Source organism: Oncorhynchus masou, chromosome 25 (assembly GCF_036934945.1).
Source record: "Oncorhynchus masou masou isolate Uvic2021 chromosome 25, UVic_Omas_1.1, whole genome shotgun sequence".
In the NCBI taxonomy this organism is placed as follows: domain Eukaryota; kingdom Metazoa; phylum Chordata; class Actinopteri; order Salmoniformes; family Salmonidae; genus Oncorhynchus; species Oncorhynchus masou.
Genome location: NC_088236.1, coordinates 43391874 through 43415886, shown reverse-complemented (window position 1 = coordinate 43415886; position 24013 = coordinate 43391874). Strand labels below are relative to the sequence as shown.

Genomic DNA, 24013 nt, shown 5'->3' with positions numbered 1-24013 from the left:
TTACAGTTGTGTCTAATTTGACATATGCTAACACATTGACAATGTAGGAATACATACTGTCTTTGTACTGTACGCAAACTGTATGTTTCTCAGCATTGTCAGGGGCCATCAGAAACAACTACAGCCATGTCAGCAACCGTTCTCCTTTGATCCCACAGAGGACCTAATTATGTCAAAGGTATACAGACAAGGCTTACTATAGACAGAAATCATGTGGGGAAAATTAATACTTCTCAAAAATATTAGTGAATATACTTTATTCCATTTATTGAGAAAATACAGTGATTTGAGAACGTTACAAAATATTGTCTTGATGTACTGTTTCAATCAATTCATATTTCAGATAAAGAGCAAGTGCACTGTGGGTTCCATTTGGGATCACTTATACTCAATTCTAAGGACAGATTCACTTGAAATCCAGAACAACAATAAAGACTTTTACAATTCAGAATAAATGATGTTGTACTTTTACAGCCCAGTAGAAGGTAAACAGTTTTGCAACTGATTTTTAAATCACAATGATACAGAAATGACTGAGTGCTGACTATGAATGCTGATAAGAAATAGTAGTTTGCTGTATCCTTCTTCATCAGCATACTGTATCTTGACTGTTGTTGCTGATCAGATGGACATGACAGTCCATGCCTCTCTCTCCACTCGAGACAGCTGTAGTGAGTCACCCAGATAGATGCTCCACCTAGACAAGACAAACACACACTATTAGTTCAACAATATAATCTCTGTCCATGTGATCATTCTCTTCATGTTAAACTCTTGTGTCTTGGGTGAATTTGGAACTTTTAACTTGGAGGGGCATTACTTTCATACCCCAGGAAATGAATAGTATTTTCCTTTTGTTATCCAATGGACAGCTATGTGTTTACAGTGCCTTGAAAAAGTATTCATCCCCGTTGGCATTTTTCCTATTTTGTTTCATTACAACCTGTAATTTAAATTGATTTTTATTTGGATTTCGTGTAATGGACATACACAAAATAGTCCAAATTGGTGAAGTGAAAAAAAAACTTGTTTCAAAAATTATTTAAAACAGAAATGTGGTGTGTGCATATGTATTCACCCCCTTTGCTATGAAGTCCCTAAACAAGATCTGGTGCAACCAATTACCTTCAGAAGTCACATAATTAGTTAAATAAAGTCCACCTGTGTGCAATCTATGTGTCACATGATATATATACACCTGTTCTGAAAGGCACCAGATTCTGCAACAACGCTAAGCAAGCGGCACCACCAAGCAAGCGGCACCATGAACACCAAGGAGCTCTCCAAACAGGTCAGGGACAAAGTTGTGGAGAAGTACAGATCAGGGTTGGGTTATACAAAAATATACAAGAACATCCCATGAAGCACCATTAAATCCATTATTCAAAAATGGCACCACAACAAACCTGCCAAGAGGGGGCTGCCCACCAAAACTCACAGACCAGGCAAATAGGGCATTAATCAGAGAGGCAACAAAGAGACCAAAGATAACCCTGAAGGAGCTGCAAAGCTCCACAGAGGAGATTGGAGTATCTGTCCATAGGACCACTTTAAGCCATATAATCCACAAAGCAGGGCTTTACAGAAGAGTGGGGAGAAAAAAGCCATTGCTTAAAGAAAAATATAAGCAAACACATTTGGTGTTCACCAAACGACACGTGGGAGACTCCCCAAACATATGGAAGAAGGTACTCTGGTTAGATGAGACTAAAATTGATGTTTTTGGCCATCAAGGAAAACGCTATGTCTGGCGCAAACCCAACACCTCTCATCACCCCGAGAACACCATCTCCACAGTGAAGCATGATGATGGCAGCATCATGCACTGGGTAAGTGTCCCGTCTGGAGGAAACCTGGCACATCCCTACGGTGGAGCATGGTGGCGGCAGCATCATGCTGTGGGGATGATTTTCATCGGCAGGGACTGTGAAACTGGTCAGGATTGAAGGAATGATCGATGGTGCCTAATTCAGGGAAATTCTTGGGGGAAACCTGTTTCAGACTTCAAGAGATTTGAGAGTGGGACGGAGGTTCACCCTTCAGCAGGACATTGACCCTAACCATACTGCTAAAGCAACATTTGAGTGGTTTAAGGGGAAATATTTAAATGTCTTGGAATAGTCTAGTCAAAGCCCAGATCTCAACTTTGCTGTATACCAGCGGAACCCATCCAAGTTGAAGGAGCTGGATCAGTTTTGCCTTGAAGAATGGACAAAAATCCCAGTGGCTAGATGTGCCAAGCTTAAAGAGACATACTGTACCCCAAGAGACTTGCAGCTGTAATTGCTGAAAAAGGTGGCACTACAAAAATTGACTTTGGGGGGGGGGGGTGAATAGTTATGCACGCTCAAATTGTCCGTTTTTTGTCCTATTTCTTGTTTGTTTCACAATAAAATATATTTTGCATCTTCAAAGTGGTAGGCACGTTGTGTAAATCAAATGATAAACACCCCAAAAATCCATATTAATTCCAGGTTGTAAGGCAACAAAATAGGAAAAATGCCAAGGGGGTGAATACTTTCGCAAGCCACTGTATGTTACTATACAGTTTATATTTTGATTCAAACCAACTGTTCAGCCAAACATATGACTTACAAGTACAGCACAACAAACACACATGCTGTAGCTACTGTCAAAAACACAAGGAATAGCACCTTTTTTTCTAAGAATTTATCATCTCGAACCTAAAATGGTTCTTCAGCCGTCCACATAGGAGAACCCTGTGACTAACTCTTTATGGTTCCAGCTAGAACTATTTTGGGTTCCAGGTAGAACCCTTTCCACAGATCCAAAAAGGGTTAACCTGTGGGGGCCCCAGAATAACCCTAAAATAAATCAATTTTTGGTTTTTGTTTGAGTGCTCCAATTCCTTTCTACCTTGAATTAGTCCTTTTGGATTTTTTTCTTGTTAAGCCTTTCTCGTGATTTTTGTCATTGTTGTTGAACACCCCTACTGTATTTTGTTTGCTGAAGCACAAATTCCCACCTAAACCCTTTTGGAACCTTTTTTTCTAAGAGTGAACTTTCTACTATACATTTTGCATACATTTCACCACATACAAACTCCAGGCCTGCAGATGAAGAGGACTCTGAGTTCAAAGTTCCCAAGGTACTCGACAGCAACAAAGGGCCACAACAATGGCTCCTGACATGAGTCTCCCTCATATCACACTGCACTTTCCACACATTGTTCCCCTGGCCTTCTCACATGTATTGCCTTACATTATGTTCTTAGAAGTGGATAAGACAGCCAGGTTTTGTGCTGGGGACACAAGGCCTGGGAGTGTCTATGTGTTACAGACGCTTATTATTCTCTCATAGGGCGATGGGGCGATGGAGCTGGGGAACGCCTTATCAGATCCCCCTTACACTCACCCCAACCTGGGTTCAGATCCTCTGTACAACCCCCCCCCCCCCACCACCACCACCACTCTCTCACCAGACACTCCCTCCAACAAGGTATTATGCTATCACGTTTCTCGAAACTATAGAGGCTGCTGACAAGCATGGAGACTCTGGTAGCCTTTATGGGGCATTATGAAAGTATATACCATGTTGCTACAGCAGCTGGGGCTACTGGAGTTTCAGAGATACGGCTGGTTATTGCTTTAAATAGTGTAAAAATTATTCAGGATAAATACATTTTCTATCATCTTTATACATTGCTGTCCAGCAGTTGACATTTTTGGGGGTAAGCACAGCAGTGTATATTACAAGGTACTTTATGTTTTGTGTAGGTATTTGGAGAGCACTAAAATATATACTGTAGCTGCTAAAACGCAACTGGTTTTCAGTGGATTGGGCCCCACTGCATTCAACTTTGCATCTCTCCTTGCCTCGAACAAAACAAAACCCAAACGGAAGAAAGAACAGAGCAGAGTTCCAAGGGCACACCTCCTTGCTTGCACAGAGCACCTTCAGGGCACTCCCTGCCTGCCTGTCACCCTCCCTACCTCCCTCCCTGCCTACCTCCCTTCTTGCATGCCTGCCTCCCTCCCTTCTTGCATGCCTGCCTCCGTCCCTTGCATGCCTGCCTCCCTCCCTTCTTGCATGCCTGCCTCCCTCCCTTCTTGCATGCCTGCCTCCCTCCCTTCTTGCATGCCTGCCTCCCTCCCTTCTTGCATGCCTGCCTCCCTCCCTTCTTGCATGCCTGCCTCCCTCCTTCTTGCATGCCTGCCTCCCTCCTTCTTGCATGCCTGCCTCCCTCCCTTCTCGCATGCCTGTTTTCTGGCCGTTTGTGGCAGGCATGTTCTTTTTTTTCTTTCTTACATCCTACTCTCTGCATCCTACTCCCTTTGAGTCTGCACATTTGCACATCTATCGGGAGCTAAAGCCGCGTCAAACTACACACGTTTCACACACGTGTGTGACTGTCTGTGTGTGGGCGTGTACTTTTTTGTGTGTTAAACACATCTCTATCCCACCACTGAGTGACTAGGCGTTGCTTATACCAATCCCAGAGTGCTCAGTTACCTCGGATGGGCCCTGTGGCTTTCTATGGTGGTACAGGCGACACAGCCAGATGGAGGGGGCTAATGGTTGACTACACACACACACACACACACACACACACACACACACAGCTTTGTTCCTTTTTCTGGAATGCTTATCCATTTAAGCAGTATCTTTGTCCTCCAAAAAGCAACTTGAAAGGTACATTCTTGATTTAAATGACTTTTGAAGGTATTTTAAAAGCAAAGACAAGTATTTAACATATTTCAAAACTACTTTAAAGAATGAGATGTATAAATGCAATCCATTGTCCAGATTGTACAGTGAAAACCAGTAGATATATTAGAACATTACACTGAGTTTACAAAACATTAAGAACACCTGCTTTCTATGACATACAGTGGGGCAAAAAAAGTATTTCGTCAGCCACCAATTGTGCAAGTTCTCCCACTTAAAAAGATGAGAGAGGTCTGTAATTTTCATCATAGGTACACTTCAACTATGACAGACAAAATGAGAAGAAAAAAAATCCAGAAAATCACATTGTAGGATTTTTGCAAATCATGGTGGAAAATAAGTATTTGGTCAATAACAAAAGTTTATCTCACTACTTTATTATATACCCTTTGTTGGCAATGACAGAGGTCAAACGTTTTCTGTAAGTCTTCACGAGGTTTTCACACACTGTTGCTGGTATTTTGGCCCATTCCTCCATGCATATCACCTCTAGAGCAGTGATGTTTTGGGGCTGTTGCTGGGCAACACGGACTTTCAACTCCCTCCAAAGATTTTCTATGGGGTTGAGATCTGGAGACTGGCTAGGACACTCCAGAACCTTGAAATGCTTCTTACGAAGCTACTCCTTCGTTGCCCGGGCAGTGTGTTTGGGATCATCGTCATGCTGAAAGACCCAGCCACGTTTCATCTTCAATGCCCTTGCTGATGGAAGGTTTTCACTCAAAATCTCACGATACATGGCCCCATTCATTCTTTCCTTTACATGGATCAGTCGTCCTGGTCCCTTTGCAGAAAAACAGCTCTAAAGCATGATGTTTCCACCCCCATGCTTCACAGTAGGTATGGTGTTCTTTGGATGCAACTCAGCATTCTTTGTCCTTCAAACAGGACGAGTTGAGTTTTTACCAAAAAGTTCTATTTTGGTTTCATCTGACCATATGACATTCTCCCAATCTTCTTCTGGATCATCCAAATGCTCTCTAGCAAACTTCAGGTGGGCCTGGACATGTACTGGTTTAAGCAGGGGGACACGTCTGGCACTGCAAGATTTGAGTCCCTGGTGGCGTAGTGTGTTACTGATGGTAGGCTTTGTTACTTTGATCCCAGCTCTCTGCAGGTCATTCACTAGGTCCCCCCGTGTGGTTCTGGGATTTTTGCTCACCGTTCTTGTGATCATTTTGACCCCACGGGGTGAGATCTTGCGTGGAGCCCCAGATCGAGGGAGATTATCAGTGGTCTTGTATGTCTTCCATTTCCTAATAATTGCTCCCACAGTTGATTTCTTCAAACCAAGCTGCTTACCTATTGCAGATTCAGTCTTCCCAGCCTGGTGCAGGTCTACAATTTTGTTTCTGGTGTCCTTTGACAGCTCTTTGGTCTTGGCCATAGTGGAGTTTGGAGTGTGACTGTTTGAGGTTGTGGACAGGTGTCTTTTATACTGATAACCAGTTCAAACAGGTGCAATTAATACAGGTAACGAGTGGAGGACAGAGGAGCCTCTTAAAGAAGAAGTTACAGGTCTGTGAGAGCCAGAAATCTTGCTTGTTTGTAGGTGACCAAATACTTATTTTCCACCATAATTTGCAAATAAATAAATTAAAAATCCTACAATGTGATTTTCTGGAATTTCTTTTCTCATTTTGTCTGTCATAGTTGAAGTGTACCTATGTTGAAAATTACAGGCCTCTCATCTTTTTAAGTGGGAGAACTTGCACAATTGGTGGCTGACTAAATATTTTTTGCCCCACTGTAGGCTGACCAGGTGAATCCAGGTGAAAATTATGAACCCTTACTGATGTCACTTGTTAAATCCACTTCAATCAGTGTAGATGAAGGGGAGGAGACACGTTAAAGAAGCCTTGAGACAAATGTGACATGGACTGTGTATGTGTGCCATTCAGAGGGTGACTGGGCAAGACAAAATATTTCAGTGCCAAAGGACATCCAGCCAACTTGACACTGTGGGAATCATTGGAGCCAACATGGGCCAGAAACCCTGTGGAACGATTTCGACACCTTGTAGAATCCATGCCTCTATGAATTGAGTCTGTTTTGAGGGCAAAATGGGGGAGGGGGGATTCAACTCAATTATTTTAAGCAACATAATGCGATTGATTTATTCTGAACTGTTTTGGTAAAATGTAATTAACAAAAATTTCAACAACTTACATACATTTTTATTAAGTATGTGTTATTGTTTAAAAAAAAAATGTTATCAATTTCAATTCACCACAGAATAATTTTTTACAGTACAGGACTATAGAAACCTTAAGGAGACATACTTTTGCATATGTCAGGTTGGATGGAAACAGACATGATCAAAACGCACAAGAAAAGCCTTTCCACCAGAGGAGGCTATTTGTTTTGGATGCTTGAAACATTGCATTATCTCCTTCAGTGTTGCAGTCAAAGAGTAAATAATGTATAGTCTCTCCTGCACTGTGAAAAAGCCCAGTCTTCACTTCTGGGATCATCCAGGGTTTACTTTTATAAATGGGCTTTCAGGGTCTTCAGAGAAATGGATAACACCACAGAATGTGGGTCAGACCATTTCATTTGCACAGCGTTTCTCTTTGTCTCATTCAATCAGTGTTCGACAGATGCAATGTCACTCATCACATCTTAGGGACATCTGGGGCCAAAACTATTTCAGACTAGGAATTGGTTGAGGTAAGGATTATTTGATCCATGATAAGAGGTTATTGAGACAGATATGGCCCAGCTAACGAGAGGACAAGAACAGACCTATGTGAAACGCCAGATCTCACACTCACCTCTTCGATCTGTGGGCCATACTTAACACATGGACAAATCAGAAGCTATCCTCTTTCTCTCTGTCTGGCTCCTCTCACCTGAAACAGAATAACATAATGGGATGTTAGAAGTTTTTCCCACTGACAATACAGGGGAAAGTGTTCAGACCACTTGACTTTTTCCACATTTTGTTACGTTATAGCCATTTATTAAAATTGATTAAATAAATATTTATCATCAATCTACACACAATACCCCATAATGACAAAGCGAAAACAGGTTTATAGAAATACCTTATTTACATAAGTATTCAGACCCTTTGCTATGAGAAATTGAACTCATGTGCATCTTGTTTCCATTGATTGGACATGATTTGGAAAGGCACACACCTGTCTATATAAGGTCCCACAGATGACAGTGCATGTCAGAGCAAAAACCAAGCCATGGGGTCAAAGGAATTGTCTGCAGAGCTTCCGAGACGGGATTGTGTCGAGGCACAGATCTGGGGAAGGGTACCAAAAAATGTCTGTAGCACTGAAGGTCCCCAGGAACACAGTGGCCTCCGTCATTCTTAAATGGAAGACGCTTGGCGACTTTGAAGGGTGGCGACTTTGAAGAATCTCAAATATAAAATATGTTTAGATAGATCTGGGGAAGGTTTCCAAAGCATTGAAGGTCTTAAAGGAAGAAGTTTGTAACCACAAAGACTCTTCATAGATCTAGCCACCCGGCCAAACTGAGCAATCGGGGGAGAAGGGCTTTGGTCAGGGAGGTGACCAAGAACCTGATGGTCACTCTGACAGAGCTCCCGAGTTCCTCTGTGGAGATGGAAGAACCTTCCAGAAGGACAACGATCTCTGGAGTACCCCACCAATCAGGTCTTTATGGTGGAGTGGCTTGATGGAAGCCACTCCTCAGTAAAAGGCACATGACAGCCCGCTTGGAGTTTGCCAAATGGCACCTAAAGGACTCTCAGGCCATGAGAAACAATATTATCTTGTCTGATGAAACCAAGATTGAACTCTTTGGCCTGAATGCCAAGCGTAATATCTGGAGGAAATCTGGCACCATCCCTACGGTGAAGCATGGTGGTGGCAACATCATGCTGTGGGGATGTTTTCAGTGTCAGGGACTGGGAGACTAGCCAGGATCAAGGGAAAGATGAACAGATTAAAGTACAGAGAGATCCTTGATGAAAACCTACTCCAGAGCGCTCAGAACCTCAGACCGGGGTGAAGGTTCACCTTCCAACAGGACAATGACCCAAGCACACGGCGATGACAACACAGTAGTGGCTTCGGGACAAGTCTTAATGTTCTTGAGTGGCCCAGCCAGAGCCCGGACTTGAAACTGATCGAACATCTCTGGAGAGACCTGAACATAGCTGTGCAGCAACGCTCCCCATCCAACCTGACAGAGCTTGAGAGGATCTGCAAAGAGGAATAGGAGAAACTCCTGACATACAGGTGTGCCAAGCTTGTAGCGTCATTCCTAAGAAGCCTCGAGGCTGTAATCGCTGCCAAAGGTGCTTCAACAAAGTACTGAGTAAAGGGTCTGAATACTGTTTTTGCTTTGTCATTATGGGGTGTTGTGTGTGGATTGATGAGGGGGGGGGAAATTATTTAATCGATTTTTTGCATAAGGCTGTAATGTAACAAAATGTGGAAATGGTAAGGGGTCTGAATACTTTCCGAATCACTATGTTTCATGAGCGGACCACAGTGACACAGACTTGACTTCTCTTTATATGACTTTGGGTTTGGGATTTTTGACCAATTTCTATGTCCCTGTTTGGTTCTCTTGTAGAAGCCTTTGACAGTAGAGTCGCATCTTAAGTCTCTCTTTGGCTCCCTTCCCCCAATTTCCCACCAGTTGGAGGTACATTGAAAGAGTTTCAAAAACTCTCAATTATTTATTTGATTTTCTGTTCACACCTTTGGGTTAAAAATATACCCCCCGGGGCTCTGTGTATTTATGTGGCATAACATACATACTTGTGCCTGCGAACACATATACTGTACGTGTACTAAACTGGGAGTTTAGTACACATGTATGTGTTCGCAGGCACAGGTGTGTATGTTATGTCACATACATACTATTTTGCAATACTTTTGTAAACAAACAAAAAACATTCTGCGCTGCGGCTTGGTCCGCTAATATAGCAAAGGCTCTGTGCACTACTTATGTGAAGACACAATGAGGTCCCAGATGGTATTATTATAACACAGTTTGATCTGTGTGTGTGTGTTGTGTGTAGTGTATTGGAAAGAGAAGGATATGTATTCACCTGCCCTGTCCTATGTTCTGTACTCTTTGTCCTGACTGAATGTGTGTCTGAGTATACATGGTGTTAGTACAGTCACAAAACTTCGCAAAGCAAGCCATTAGCAGCAACCATTGTTGGGGCTACAACTGTATAAAACCCCTAAAACACAACTGAATACATGCACCCCCATTTCACGCCCACACACACACACACGCACACAGACCACTACCTCCACCACCCTTTAAACTCAAAAAAAGACGCTAAAACAAAGACACGACAATGTGCTGATGTTCTAGCAACAATTACATTCTGGGTGAGTGTGAATAGATTGGACCAAATCCGTGTTGAACTGATGAATCAATGAGCAGTGCGGCAGATGAAAGGTGTGGGTAATATATGTATGTCTGTACACAGCTAACTGGCTCTGGCTTTAGTCTACTGTGTGTGAGTGAATATTAATGTCACCGAGATATGTGGTTCTTAAAGGATCTCCATGCTCTCCCCCCTCCCCCCCATGTCTACCCCCTCTGCCCTTGGCCATGTCGCCGTGGTATCTCCCTGGCATGCTGAAGGGTTGTCATGGATACCACCAGACACATCCGCCATACCATGAGCGGGGGCGCTGAGCGCTTCGGTGGGGCCGGCGCCGAGACTTTCCCCCCTCCACCTCCCTTCCCCCAAACCCTTCCCCCTCAACCCATCAACCCCCACCCAATCCCCTCTTTCCCCCTTCACATATCACAGCCCAAACCCCCTCTCTATGGCTCTTTTCCCCGTTATTTTGCTGGCTAGGCCTGAGACTAACAGCAGCTATCCATACCCCATACCAGGGTCCTGTCTGCCTTTCAGTATAATGAATTCATGGCATTCTGAGTAGGAGGTACAGGAGACACAGACACATGGCTGAACCAGGAGTAACACAATAATTAAATAAGACACCACAAATCTGCACAGATGTATCTCCGGGGCCAACGCCTTGAATGAGCTGAATGCGACAATGAAATGTGTGTGTGTTTGTGTGTGTCTGTTTGCTTGAGGCCTGGATTCAACTTGAGGTTCATCCTGAAGAGATCCTTTTCATAAGTCACTGTCAATTATTCAACAGTGCACTTGCTTAAATGCTCTGTGTCCAAACTCTCCACTCTGCCTAACATTCGCCACTTATGATCTGTGCACTTTTCTATTGAGGTGAACATAGGTGTGTTGATCGGTTCAAATGTTCACACTCAAGTCTTAGAATTATTTTATTTTATTTTTTAAACGATGAACATTTAATACCATTGCTGACACTCAACATGGTTATGCACAGTCATAGTTGGGTTAAATATTACAACAAATAAATTATTGTCCCGCAAAAAAAATGCATAAAATCCAGTCTCGCAAACAGAAGTAAAGGAGTTCATATTTTATGACACCTCCTCTCGCTCACCCAACCCTCGCTTTAATATTTTCCAATATGACAGCGCTCTCTTCTTGCACGTATGCTCAGGAAAAATAATCCTCTGTGATTGAAAAGCTAATTTTAAGTGTCAATTATTCTTATGCAAATGCATGTGCAGTTTCTCATGTCTGAAAAGGTTGGGAGCACAGATGGGTGCAGACACAAATCTCCCTCCAAAAAAACACAGTGTCTTCCCGTCTGCCTCTTTATTTGTACCTCCAGGACAAGAAAGCTCCCAGACAAAGAAAGCTTGCATAATGGGACCGTGATATTTGCATGCTTGTTGTCCATGCTGAACACCAAACATATCGTAAATTGACAATGCAATACTGGAACTCTAAATGTGGCACCAAAACAACAATGCCACATTGTATCACTGGGGCTAATGTGGACTAAAACCACCATGGTGAAGCATCTAGCCAACCTCAGAGTGGCTGTACCATTTCATAATTCGTATAACTCACCATATTAACTAGTAGTTGTGTTCCATGTAGTTGACACCTTATCCGAGCCAGAGCCTCCACCAGAGACAGAGAGGCCGAGGGCGAAAGGGAGGGCTTGAGAGAGTGAGAGACAGAGAGAAAAAAAGAACGAAAGAAAGAGAGAGACAGAGATCAGCGGTAGAGCAATACAGGGGGGGGGGGTAGAGTCTTGTTCCCTGACCCTCTCAGCTGATGTGACTTAAAAAAAAAAGCCTTTTCAGGCCCAAACAGGATCAAACAACCTGCTGTAGAGTCCGTTTACACCACGACAATGGTCTCCATTCACCCTCCGCCTCAACACAACAGCTTTTTCCACAAGTAATCTTTTTCTGTATTATTAGCTCAAAGGGTGTAGAGAGAGAGTGGGTTGAGTAGGAGGAAGGGGGAGGAAAAGGGAGGGGGGCTGTGTGGAGATATCTTAGACGATAATGGTGTTTCGCAGATTAGATGATATCGGTGAGCAGTGTTTGTTTTGAACTGTCTGCCTCCAGCCACTGAGATCTATACCTCGAGCCGCACTAATTCACACTCAAAAAACACAAGAGAAATTTAGGTTGCCCTTTACACTCGTACAGGTTGAACATTTGGACATTGGCTGTACAGTAACATGCTACACATGACATCAGAGATTTACAGCGCTGTATGGGTTTTGACTGACAAGTCGTTCTGAACACCTCGCGTGACAAGAAGTTGCCCCCAACCCTCCCGCTAATTGGGCAAATGGTTTGCTGTCTGAGTGAGGGAAATGCTGTAAATTAAGAGGACTCTATGTATTTTGAAAAAGGAGATGTTGAGGACTGGAATAAATACCGCTTCAATGTCATACAAGCAAGCCAAACACCCATGAGTCCAAATGTGCACTTTTTAATTTTATTCTTACCTTTATTTAACAAGGCTAGTCAGTTAAGAACAAATTCTTATTTCCAATGACGGCCTAGGAGCAGTGGGTTAACTGCCTGTTCAGGGGCAGAACGACAGATTTGTCTTCCGGTTTCTTGTCCAACGCTCTAACCACTAGGCTACCCTGCCACCCCGCCCTACCACTTCACATTTCCATATCATAAAAACACAGTGTCAACATTTATGATCACCATCTTTGATGTACAGTTACAAGATGACATGGTGTCATAACCTGGGTAGTTCTGAGCTTATGTTTGTCTATTGTGAAGAACATTGATGCGTCACATACACCTGAATATACTCGTGACTCCTTTCTATGCTCACCAAAATGATGATCTGTTTCCCTGAATTGCATTGTGAAAGCGCAACACCGTAAGATCATATGTTATAACTCAGTTAGTCATGTTGGCAATGGAACAGGCTTTCAAATTATGCTCACCTGACCCAGATTGAGATTTGTAATGGACCGTTTTTGGATTGTGTAAACAACAAGAGTAAAGTGTGTGATGTCGTGGACGCAGGGCTGTGTTCCAAACTAAACAATTGCAAGTGTGCTTGCTCTAGTTCCTGTAAAATGCACATGAAATCAACATTGTAATGTTTGGATTCCGTCTTGTGTCAGTTGAACTGTTGTAGCCTCCCCTTTGGTCTAATATGTTTCCCATAATCTCCAAACTGTTCCCTTTCAATTGCTACAATGGTTATGCATATGCTTTTCATATTTCTTCTGTAAGACATTTTTCAATTTAGCCCTGTCGATATAGGCCAATTCACACAAGTGTAGAGGGTTAAAGCCCTCAGATAGCTGAAGCTGCCAATATAAACGGGTGAAGAAATATATATTGAGGACAAGTGAATTAGTGTCTACACAAAGTACTCAAATGAGTGAAAATACCAAAAACCTGAAAAGGTGTGCTTTTAAGTGTGCTGTAAGAATGGTTACTACATCAAATCAAATTGTATTTGTCACATACACATGGTTAGCAGATGTTAATGCGAGTGTAGCGAAATGCTTGTGCTTCTAGTTCCGACAATGCAGTAATAACCAACAAGTAATCTAACTAACAATTCCAAAACTAATTTATTATACACAGTGTAAGGGGATAAAGAATATGTACATAAAGATATGAATGAGTGATGGTGCAGAGCAGCATAGGCAAGATACAGTAGATGGTATCGAGTACAGTATATACATATGAGATGAGTATGTAAACAAAGTGGCATAGTTAAAGTGGCTAGTGATACATGTATTACATAAGGATGCAGTAGATGACATAGAGTACAGTATATACGTATACATATGAGATGAATAATGTAGGGTATGTAAACATTATATTAGGTAGCATTGTTTAAAGTGGCTAGTGATATATTTTACATCATTTCCCATCAATTCCCATTATTAAAGTGGCTGGAGTTGAGTCAGTGTGTTGGCAGCAGCCACTCAATGTTAGTGGTTGCTGTTTAACAGTCTGATGGCCTTGAGATAGAAGCTGTTTTTCATCTCTTTTATGATAGGGTTCAGCTTGGTTTGTTATTGGGTATTATACATTGAGTGTACAACATTTTAGGAGCACCTTCCTAATATTGAGTTGTACCCCGTTTTGCCCTCAGAACAGCCTCAATTCTTTGGGGCATGGACTCTACAAGGTGTCGAAAGCGTACCAAAGGGATCCTGGCCCATGTTGACTCCAATGCTTCCCACAGTTGTGTCAAGTTGGCTGCATGTCCTTCTGGTGGTCACCTATTCTTGATACACACAGGAAACTGTTGAGCGTGAAAACCTTTTAACAGGTGACATCAATGAGGGATCATAGCTTTCACCTGGATTCACCTGGTCAGTCAGTCTATGTCATGGAAAGACAGTGTAGATCTCCTAGTCTTCATATAGACATGCTGGGAGAGATTAGTCCTTGGTTTTCTCTGGCTGTTCAACATGATAGCGAACTACATCAGCACTATAAGCAGTACACAACAGAAAATCTGATCAAAAAATTGCCCAACAAAAGACAGCCAACACCAAACCCTCAGTAGCTCTCGTCAGATGAAAGAATAAGTACATCACATTGTAGAGGGTTGTCAGGAAAGTTAGAGAAACCTCGTTGGACGCATTAGGTGGATCTAAAATCATGAATAACTTTGACAAGGAACTCGATGTAAAGACAAGGAGCAAACAAAATGGCCGTCCATATCCCATCGCAAACAGTAGTTCAACAAATCATGAATGACAGCTGATAACAGATAACAGCACTTTTCCTCTCCTTTTTCTTTCTCATTCTCTCTCTTCCTGAAGTGTGTGTCATAGATGTCAAAATGGTAAGGGGAGTCTTTTTGAACAGGCAGGCAGCCTGCTGGACCACAGAGCGAATAAACATCCATGTGAGGAGAAAGCGATCCGGGCCCTCTCACACTGAGCCTCTCCTGGGTAAAACATTGCTCATACAATTGATAGAAGAGGCCTTTTATTGAGTCCCTGTGGGGCTAGCTCCGGATCAAACGCACACACATATATAAGTACTCTACACACACGTGCGCTAGCGCACAAACACAGGCATTTTACATCTGCCCAAACTAGGAGTGACTGAGTTAACATATTCACCCCTTCATAGGTGGTGAGGAGAGGAATTTTTTAAATAGAAAAATAGATTAGGTGTCTAAAACAGTTTTGACTGTATGGATTAGGGACTGGTTGGTTACCCACAAGGACAAACTTACAACCCTGGCTAAAACAGATGTGTGTGTGTGTGTGTGTGTGTGTGTGTGTGTGCGCGCGCGCGCATGTGTGTGAAGGTACACTGTATGTTGATGTTGTGTCACCGCTGTCCCAGCACTGTGCTTATGACGGCACAATATGGGGAATCTAGGCACAAGAAGAAGAAAACACTGCAACACCTTTTTCCTTCCCAAGAAACAATTTTAATAAATGTACATCCCATTGACTGCCTCACTCCAGGCCGGCAACCCCTCATGTAGAATCTATGGGCATCCTCCTCCTAAATGAGCTCACACGGCTTTGCCTATTCTTCCCCTGTCAGAGACCCCTGCTTTCTCTGGGACACCCCTTTTCCAGTCTCCCATGTTCCGTCAGACCCCTCTGTCCCCCCCACTCCCTCCCCAGCTCTTCACTCCCTCTACTCCCTCACTTTCAACTCCAATTTGGGCACAATGAAGTTGTTCTGGCTGACAGTTTGGCCAGGAGAATAGGTGCTGTTTGAGCCTGCTGTGTGGCCCTGGAGTGGGCCCATTCTCCCCCTCGCCGGCTCAGTTACCTAGGGCCTGGCTGCCGGGACACATACAGCCCCATCCACATGCTCCCACCCTGACCCAAACAATTAGCCTCAAACTACAAGGAGGCAAATAGAGACTCCCCCTCCTACCAAACAACCAGCTCCTACCAAACAACCAAAACACCCTCTAGTCCACCTCACTGCACATTATCCCAAATCCCCAAAAGTGTAGTGTGTGTGTGTGTGTGTGTGAGGGCGTGCGCACAGCCAGGTCGATCAAAATAGACTGCGAAATGTAACGTCCATCCAGGTAAGCAGAAAGTTGGGAGATGAATCAGGGGCAATGGTGAGCGCTATTACTTACCATCAAGTAGGCTTGGGTTTTGCTAGGGCGTTGTGGGATGTGGATGGAGGATTGGCATAAACCGCAAGCTCCAGCTCTAAGGGTCGTATCTTCAATGTTAGGCACTTATTTAACTTTTTTGTTGTTGTAACTATGGTTGTCAAGGTTAACGTGTTAATCGGCATACGTTTCTTTGCCGCTTTTAATCGCGTCTCCATTACTTCACCACACGGAACCTTTTAAGCGCACGTTTCCATGAGAACATAACACGGAACAAAAACGTATGCCCAGTATTACCTATGTTTTTTTCTTTCTGCGGCGGATTCATGCGCATGTCGTGGGCTGTTTTAAACTACTCGCAATCCGCTATTTTGGTTTGATAACAAACAACATTGTTTAGCTAGCTAGTCATGTTACCTAACTAGCTAGCAACCTGATAACTTGACCACTGACTAGGTTATGCACACATTTGGATGGTACAGGAAGAACAGAATAGGAATAGGCTACTCAGAGATGCCTCAAAGGTAGGATGCATATGCAAGAGTGCGGTGTGAGAGGATGCATATGAGAGCGGGAGTAAGTGGGCAGGTTCGTTTTGCATGGCCCGGTTCCCGTATGGGTGGAGATTTCACATATGGACCAATGAAATGGTCTAAACTGTGCAAAACCCGGGGAAAAACGAACTTGCCCGGTGATAGTGTGTGGGAGGGAGGGAGAGTGTGGACCTATGTGTGTAAAGTTATCTGAACAGTACAGACGGTCACACTGTTTTCATAACATTGTTGGACAAGTTTAAAAGCTCCTTGTTCTTTGTATCCATAGAGCTGGTTATTTTTTCCTATAGCCACAGTTATTTAGAATGCCGGAAGCTTTAAACAGTACTTAAGCACATAAAGTGTGTGTGTGTGTTTAACTATTCTTGTGTGAACCAGAAGTCCCCACAAGAATAGTAAACAACAACAAAAAAATTGACCAATGGGGACATTTTGTTGGTCCCCACAAGGTCAAATGCTATTTCTAGGGGGTTTAGGGTTAAGGTTAGAATTAGTGTTAGTGTTAGGGGGAGCGAGAGAAAAAGAGAGAAAGTGTATGTGTGTGTGTGCTGTGCGCAAGTTTTAAAGTTCAAGAAAATTGACACGAGGGATTAGGCCTACTTAAACATTGGGAGCATTAATTGTTTATGATGAAAATGCTATTAAAACATTCCAATGTAGAGCATTTTATGTTTCCGTCCCTTACAATCAAAGCATAGAATACTGTAGCGCATATTTCAATGGAATAAGCTTTCTTGGGGCCAAATTTGAGCAAATAAACACAATTAACTAATGCCATTAAACCCATTAATTACTTTACTCTTTTGACAGTCATTTTAACCATATCCCAAACCCTAAAGGGAAGATTCATCCATTTTGAATTTGATCATGTGATGCAGAACGCATCAATTTTTTAACCTTTATTTAACTAGGCAAGTCAGTTAAGAACAAATTCTTATTTTCAATGACAGCCTAGGAACAGTGGGTTAACTGTCTGTTCAGGGGCAGAATGACAGATTTGTATCTTGTCAGCTCAGGGATTTGAACTTGCAACCTTCCAGTTACTAGTCCAATGCTCTAACCTCTAGTCCAATGCTCTAACCTCTAGTCCAACGCTCTAACCACTAGTCTAACGCTCTAACCACTAGGCTGCCCTGCCGCCATACTGGCTCTATTTCTGCCTGCTTGAACGGCAAAAGCTCAGATACACATGAAATCATCAAAAATACCCAGGAATGGATAGAACATTGCTCAGAGATGCACAAAAAAATGGGCAAATCTTTTCTTTAACCATTTGGAAGTAATGCCTAAACTTAACCATGGAATTTTAAAGTTTATGGAGAAACATCGGATTCTGCAGTGAGACTGTGAGAGCTTGTGTGTGTGCGTGCGCGCGCGCGTGTGTGTGTGTGTGTGTGTGTGTGCGTGCGCATGTGAGTAACCAACTAATCTGACTAACTTTTCATTGTGTATCAGTTATTTCTGTGTCTGACCACAGCTTGCCGGATTTTCAGTTATCTATTTGTTTGTGAACATATGTGTCAGACATGATTCTGTTTTGTTGAGAGAGGTATAGAGACAAAGCCTCCAGCTCTCTTTTCAGCCCTGTGAGAAGGCTTATGTCGCTTTTACTGAGCATCATGCAGGATACACCAAAATATGCACCTCTGGACACAAATAGAAACACATACAGTACACACACACAAAACAACACACACACACACACACACACTCACACACACACACACACACACACACACACTGCAAAGTGCACGTGAGAAAGTGTCTGGGAGAGGTCCTGATGGGGAGGGCACCATATGTCCAGGCGTTGTATATCACCCTGCCAGCCCCCCAGCGCTCCGCCGGACCACCATAACTTAGTTTGTCTTCCGCACAAAGTTTGGGACAAGCTTGGCTGGGCTCATTAGGAGGCCTTTCTCTGGAGCCAATGAAGCACGACAGACCTCCAACAAAGGAGCTAATCACAGGGGCTCCCTGTCTCTCTCTACCCCTTTCTCTCTCTCTCTCTCTCTCTCTCCCTCTCTCTCTCTCTCTCTCTCTCTCTCTATCTCGCTTTTTCCTCCGACTGGACCTAGACTTACTCAATATTTTCCCCGACCACCTCCCACATCAGGCCCCTGCAATCTGACTGGCTAGCAGAGCAACTAGCGGAGAGGCTAGCTTAGAGAGTAATTTGCTATGACCAGTTAGTTATCTATGTTTATGTATTGTAAAACAATTATTGTATGTGTTCAGATAAAGGCATGCATTAGATATAGATACATAAAAAAACAGCTTGGGCACACAATGTACAGGACAATTTATATATGTCAATGTCTTACAATCACACATATAAATACAGGCTACTAATAATGAAAATAAAGAGTTATATTCCATTATTTTATTGTTTTATGATTTAACATCTGATGTGTGTAGACCTATACTGCAGGTGTGTATAAATGAGTGAGGATGTAAGGAAAAATGTGTTCACACCAATGATTGTGTGTTTTGAGCTTGTGTTATCACCTAATAGACAGTGTACTGTCTCTGTTTAGGCTCTTTGGAGAGAGAGAGAGAGAGAGAGAGAGAGAGAGAGAGAGAGAGAGAGAGAGAGAGAGAGAGAGAGAGAGAGAGAGAGAGAGAGAGAGAGAGAGAGAGAGAGAGAGAGAGAATGAGAATGCAACAGAGGGGGAGGGAGCTAGGTATGTGCATGTGGTGTGAATCTGCCCACCTAAGTGTGTGAGGATGTGTGTGATGGGGATGTTGTGCACAGACAATGAAGAGCCCAAAGCTGCTGAATACTAGCAATGACCTTGAACCTCAGCATTCTCGATTCCCATGGCTGCAGGGACAGTGTGTGTGCGTGTGCATGTGTGTGTGTGTGAGATACTTTATAATATACTGTATCTCAGAATAAACATGATAGGCAGATAAAAGTGAAATAAACCAAGGGAAACCAGTGAAGAATGTCTACGGACAGAGCTACTCTGCCCTCACATCTTAGCTTCCCGTTCAGAAAGTTCACTACAGCACATCAGAAGGAGACTGCTGATTGGTGAGTGGGACTATTTGTTCGCCAGTGGTTGACTGGAGCGAGAGTTTGCCTAGGCTTGCTCCACAGCGTGTATCCTGCTGTGTAACAGGCTAGAGCAGAGCTGAACATGGACACAGCCAGGATAAAGGGGCTGTAGCTGGGGGGGATGGGGTTGAGGATCCCAGCTGGGAGATCGGGGAGAGCGCCAGGGACCAGCAGGAGGTGGTAAAGGCCATGTCAGTGGGACCTGCACAGCCACAAATGTCACCAGCATGGCCACCTTCAAGTGGACCTATCAGTGTGAGGCCCTAAGACAATCAGGGATGTAATGAGCCAAATGATCCTAATGATTCACATGGAGACATACCCTCAGTGTTAGTTACAGCTATATGACCAAAATTATTGTTCAGACTACAAGAAGCTAATGGACATTAACTAACAGAGCAACAGAGAGCACATTTTGCAGATACAGTAAGAAGCCAATTAAAAATATTATGACTGAACACATGCAAGTAGGTTGTTCTCCAAAGGCTTTTCTATAAGGGTTTCTGTCACTGAACTATATTCAGCTGGCTGATCCCATACAGGGAGTCTCCAGTCACACATAATAATTAATACACACCAAACCCCCACTCCTGCTCCCACTTGATGAAATATTGAACATTTCAAGTTTCAAGTGCAGACTGACAAAGCATTTAGTATTTAGTATTTTATTAGGATCCCCATTAACCACAGCCAAAGCTGCAGCGACTCTTCCTACGGTCCACACAAACAAACAAAAAACATGACATAATACATACAATTAGTAGACATTTACAGCTGAAGGATATAACTACATGGAATGACATAATACATAACATTAAACAGGTAAGGAACTACATACAGCACATTTCAAATAAGAATACACACGTTCATATTCTTATGCCTTAGCAAACCATGAAACATGTACTCGGAATAACGGCTACACTGCGGTCATCCATTTTGTTACAGTTGCTTACTGTTGCAGGTCCTGATCCTAATCTCTCAGAACCAGTTGTTCTGTAAACACTAGCGAGAATCTCACAACATTAGGAACCACCCGTGTCCTTGGTTCTCCCGTTTGACGTCAATACTATTCATAATAATAATGTGATTATGTGATTACAATGAATAATGATTACAATTAATTACAATTAATAATGTGATTACAATGAAAATGTAACAATTCCTTCTGCCACACTCAAACACAGACACACATGCACACGTGCATGGGTGCGCACGCACCTGCACACACGTGCACAAACGCACACACACACACTATGGTCGTACTGCCTTAAGACGGTTGGAGCAAAACATGGAGTGCTAAGAAAATGATGGCTAAATGCTGGGTTGTGTTGGAGATGTGAGGCAAGTAAACAACACAAATATAGTGTAAATAGTTGCAGAAATGCTCTTATACGCTATAGGAGAGAAGCAGAGTATGATTCGGGGGTGACAATGAGGGAGATTCAATACATTATAGATCGCTGTAAGGAAACAAAGGCACAAATAAAGAATACATTTCATCATTTTCTAGCTCAAGGGCTATATATAAAAACCTCTCTTCTGGGGATCCAGAGGCGGCTCTCCTAGTGAACAGGGACTTTATTGCAGGCAAAATTAAATCAGTTTTACCTCATTTCTACCAGCATGTTAAATGTGCAACCAGAGGGAAAAGAACTTGAGACAACCTTTACTCCACACACAGAGATGCGTACAAAGCTCTCCATTGCCCTCCATTTGCCGAATCTGACCATAATTCTATCCTCCTGATTCCTGCTTACAAGCAAAAATTTAAGTAGGAAGCACCAGTGACTCTGTCAATAAAAAGAAGTGGTCAGATGAAGCAGATGCTAAGCTACAGGACTGTTTTGCTAGCACAGACTGGAATAGGATCTGGGATTCTTCCGATGGCATTGAGGAGTACACCACATCAGTCACTGGCTTCATCAATAAGTGCATTGATGACGTCGTCCCCATAGTCACTGTAAGTACATACCCCAACCAGAAGCCATGGATTACAGGCAACATACGCACTGAGCTAAAGGATAGAGCTGCCGCTTTCAAGGAGCGGGACTCTAACCCGAAAGCTTATAAGAAATCGCGCCATGTTCTCTGACGAACCATCAAATAGGCAAAGCGTCAATACAGGACCAAGATCGAATCGTACTACACCGGCTCTGACGCCAGATGTGGCAGGGCTTGAAAACTGTTACAGACTACAAAGGAAAGCACAGCTGAGAGCTGCTGCCCAATAACACAAGCCTACCAGATGAGCTAAATTACTTCTATGCTCGCTTCGAGGCAAGTAACATTGAAAAATGCAAGAGAGCATCAGCTGTTCCGGACGACTCTGTGATCACATTCTCCGCAGTCAATGTGAGTAAGACCTTTCAACAGGTCAACATTCAGAAGGCCGCAGGGCCAGACGGATTACCAGAATGTGTACTTCAAGCAGGTGCTGACCAACTGGCAAGTGTCTTCACTGACATTTTCAACCTCTCCCTGAAAGAGTCTGTAATACCAACATGTTTCAAGTGCCATAGGCCCTGTGCCCAAGAACACTAAGGTAACCTGCCTAAATGACTACCGACCCGTAGCACTCACGTCTGTAGCCAAGTGCTTTGAAAGGCTGGTCATGGCTTATATCAACACCATTATCCCAGAAACCCAAGACCAACTCCAGTTTGCATACCGCCCCACCAGATCCACAGATGATGCAATATCTATTGCACTCCACACTGCCCTTTTACACCTGGACAAAAATAACACCTATGTGAGAATGCTATTCATTGACTACAGCCCAGTGTTCAACACCATAGTGCATTCAAAGCTCATCACTAAGCTAAGGACCTTGGGACTAAACACCTCCCTCTGCAACTGGATCCTGGACTTCCTGACGGGCCGCAAGGGAAGGTAACAACACATCTGCCACGTTGATCCTCAACACAGGGCCCCTCAGCAGTGCGTGCTCAGTCCCGTCCTGTACTCCCTTTTCACTGATGACTGCACGGCCAGGCACGACTTCAACACCATCATTAAGTTTGCCGATGACACAACAGTGGTAGGCCTGATCACCAACAATGACGAGACACCATATAGGGAGGAGGTCAGAGACCTGGCCGTATGGTGCCAGGACAACAACTTCTCCCTCAACGTGATCAAGACTAAGGAAATGATTGTGGATTACAGGAAAAATAGGACCGAGCACACCCCTATTCTCATCGACGGTGTGTAGTGGAGCAGGTTGAGAGATTCAAGTTCCTTGGTGTCCACATCACCAACAAACTAACATGGTCCAATCACACCAAGTCAGTCGTGAAGAGGGCATGACAAAACATATTCCCCCTCAGGAGACTGAAAAGATTTGGCATGGGTCCTCAGATCCTCAAAAGGTTCTACAGCTGCACCATCGAGAGCATCCTGACCGGTTGTATCACTGCCTGGTATGGCAACTGCTCGGCCACCAACCGCAAGGCACTACAGTGGGTAGTGTGTACAGCCCAGTACATCGCTGGGGCCAAGCTTCCTGCCATCCAGGACCTCTATATCACGCAGTGTCAGAGGAAAATCTTAACATTTTTCCAGCCACCCTAGTCATAGACTGTTCTCTCTGCTACCACACGGCAAGCGGTACCGGAGCGCCAAGTCTAGGTCCAAGAGGCTTCTAAACAGCTTCTACCCCCAAGCCATAAGACTATTTGCATTGCCGCCCACCCTCCTCTTTTACGCTGCTGCTACTCTCTGTTATTATCTTAAAAACTCTACCTACACTACCTGTCAAAAGTTTGGGATCACTTAGAAATGGCCTTTGTTTTTGAAAGAAAAGCATCCCTGAGTCGCCTCTTCACTGTTGGTGTTGAGACTGGTGTTTTGTGGGTTCTATTTAGTGAAGCTGCCAGTTGAGGACTTGTGAGGCATCTGTTTCTCAAACTAGACACTCTAATGTACTTGTCCTCTTGCTCAGTTATGCACCGGGGCCTCCCACTCCTCTTTCTATTCTAGTTAGAGTCAGTTTGCGCTGTTCTGTGAAGGGAGTAGTACACAGCGTTGCACGAGATCTTCAGTTTCTTGGCAATTTCTCGCATGGAATAGCCTTAATTCCTCATAACAAGAATAGACTGATCAGTTTCAGAAGAAAGTCCTTTGATTCTGGCCATTTTGAGCCTGTAATCGAACCCACAAATGCAGATGCTCCAGATGCTCAACTAGTCTGAAGACGGACAGTTTTATTGCTTCTTTAATCAGCTGTGCTAACATAATTGCAAAAGGGTTTTCTAATGATCAATTAGCCTTTTAAAATTATACACTTGGATTAGCTAACACAAC

At 43.4% G+C, this 24013-nt stretch overlaps 1 long non-coding RNA gene across 2 annotated transcripts in view; it reads right to left on the bottom strand.

Annotated features, from left to right (window-relative positions):
- Window positions 1-240: 240 nt before the first annotated feature.
- Window positions 241-24013, bottom strand: part of LOC135514383 (uncharacterized) — a 67289-nt gene continuing 43516 nt past the window's right edge. For both annotated transcript variants that reach the window (XR_010451669.1, XR_010451670.1), the window contains exons 3-4: window positions 7464-7541; window positions 241-697 (exon numbers count right to left, since the gene is read on the bottom strand). This is a non-coding gene — a long non-coding RNA (uncharacterized LOC135514383). The remainder of the gene's footprint in view (window positions 698-7463; window positions 7542-24013) is intronic.